The following is a 2,411-nucleotide window of genomic DNA, read 5'->3' on the forward strand; positions in this document are numbered from 1 at the left end:
AAAGAAGCGTATGGTCAGCTTGTTGCTGTTTATGATAGGCATCATCCCTCAGAAAAAGAAATAATTATTGTTTGTAAAAAGCTGCAAGGCTTATGAACAGTTTATAAGAAGGAACTGAACAAAGTGGAGGAGTCCAAGAGGTCCGGGGCAGACAAGGGGGATGTGTATATTCCTCGTCTCTGGTATTATGATCTACTGTTATTTACTAGAGACTAGGAACTCCCCCGGCCCACTACCAGCATGATGCCCTTGTGTGGCCGAGTCTTCATGTCCCTGTTGCACCTGACATCCCTATCCCACACCTTGATGTATTGTCACATTGTATTTCCTTGTGTTTGTTATAGTCCTCAAAATATTCCTTGTTTTTGATCATCCCCAGGCCCCCAGTCAGGAAACCATTTCTGAGACCGGGCCCAGTGAGCCTCAAACGACACAGGACCCGGAGGTTGTACAGGAAGAAGCTGGCCACTCCTCTGTGCCAATGTGTATGCATGTGAGCAGAAACAGAAAACCTGACACCGCCGCAGCAATCTTTGAATTAATTGGAATGGTCCACACAATCATGGACCGACAGAATCTTCCACCACTTAGTGGGTTAGCTCACTTTATGGATGATGAAATAAATGTAAGGATGCAAAACCAACAGGACCATGCCCACGGGAAATAATTGATGTACTGAAGGCAGGCAGAGCTGCTAAAAATTTAGTTTGTTTCCTTATTCTGATGACTTTTTGGACCCCATTTTGGGTTTTTTAATTTTTAAGTATGTTTTTTTCTCAAAATATGCAAATGTGATTAAACATGTTGTAGTTTCAAGCAAACTTGAGTCTGTGTCATATAAATGTGTTAAAAATATTTTAAAATGCTAAAATGAACATGTCATTTTATTTTTACACACACTGCTGGTTCTGATTACCTCATGAGTGGCTAATATTTACCTTGTATGGCTGGGGGCCTTTACAGAGATGTATTGGTTTCTCTTTCTCTCTCACTATCCCTTTCTGTAATTTTTGATTACACTCACCTGTCCCATCCCTCTTGGGCCAAGACACATATTGTTTTAATTTAACACCAGAACAACTGTAGTCCACACACACGCTTAAATTTTAATATTTTTTTATTTTTTAAACTTCTATGGGACCAACATAATTTTTTGTGGTTGTTGGCATATGTGTGTACATCTAGTATTTTGCCATAATGGATGTCTATATCCAAAATAATCAATAATGTGTTTCTGAACATGTAAAATTTTGAGTCCAAAAGTTTTCAAACAACAACATTAAACTTTGTGTAAAACAATATTTTGCTATCATCAGTTGCGTTGGGCAACTATAATTCCCTTCAGTTACCTCCGGACCACAGTCTCATGTGTTAGGGCAGCAGCCCTCAGCCTCCTTGCTGATGCCCACACATCCCGCATTGGGGTGTTTCCTGTGGATGGATTGGGATGTTTTAGACTTTTGACTGTTATCAAACGGATACACACAAAGGTCTTGTGTTAAAGGTACAATTACCAATGTTGTGGTGGTCCTGGTCCTCATCTCCATAGGATGATTAACTAACCTCCCATCCTGCTACCACGGCTCCACAGGCTAGGTGAACACAAAAACATCCACATGTTAATGCTGGAAATCAACCATGACCAAACAATGTGGCAATGAAGATTACCACTGACAAGGTACTATACCGGCAACTCACCTAGAGGAGTGCCTGCTCCAATCTCCTGTAGAGAACCAGGCGAGGAATGGTGGGACATTGCGGCAGGTGTTGCGGTGGCAGCTGAGGAAGGTGAGGCGCCCAATGACACAGGAGGGGTGGCAACAGGGGATGGTGTGTTTGTGGGTGAAGGGCTCAAGAAGTGAGGCGGTGTGCCTGCAGGGGATGGTGAGGCAGGAGGTGAAGGGCTCTCATCCTGATGTTGTCTTTGTGATTGGTCTTGATCTATTGTAGGAAGACAACAAAAGATATCTATGAGGCTTCCATCCTAGTCCGTTAACTAAGAATGTGTTTAACAGTTTGAACAACCATGGTCCCAAAATTAGCATGTTTACCATGTGCTCATTCTGTTACAAAGTCGTTGATGGTATGTAAAGACAAGAAGTGTGGCACTTTCCATGTGTACTTGTCCTACAGTATGGCCCTATGCGCGTCCTTGAAACGTATTCAAACCAGCAGTATGCGTCAGTTTTGTAACGCGTGTGAGTTTACATTCCCATGTGTGTCTTATTCCCATGTGCATCTTGGGTAGACTTTAATCACTTACCACGTAGCCTTCTTATATGATTCAATAATTTTTTTATTAGGTTTTCAAAGTTTATACATAAAACAGTTCTAACAAAAACAATACAACAGAATGTACTGTATAGCATTACTTTATGCTATATCAAACAAATAATATAGACATATACAAA

General features: G+C 41.2%; 1 long non-coding RNA gene across 1 annotated transcript; it reads right to left on the reverse strand.

Annotated features, from left to right (window-relative positions):
* Positions 1–1,349: 1,349 nt before the first annotated feature.
* On the reverse strand, positions 1,350–1,923 carry LOC142290426 (uncharacterized). The gene is made up of 3 exons (XR_012750304.1): positions 1,699–1,923; positions 1,515–1,592; positions 1,350–1,431 (listed from the first exon to the last, which is right to left on the reverse strand). It is a non-coding gene; the product is annotated as an uncharacterized LOC142290426 (long non-coding RNA).
* Between the last annotated feature and the right edge of the window lie 488 nt (positions 1,924–2,411).

Source organism: Anomaloglossus baeobatrachus, chromosome 2 (genome assembly GCF_048569485.1).
Source record: "Anomaloglossus baeobatrachus isolate aAnoBae1 chromosome 2, aAnoBae1.hap1, whole genome shotgun sequence".
Classification (NCBI taxonomy): Eukaryota; Metazoa; Chordata; class Amphibia; order Anura; family Aromobatidae; genus Anomaloglossus; species Anomaloglossus baeobatrachus.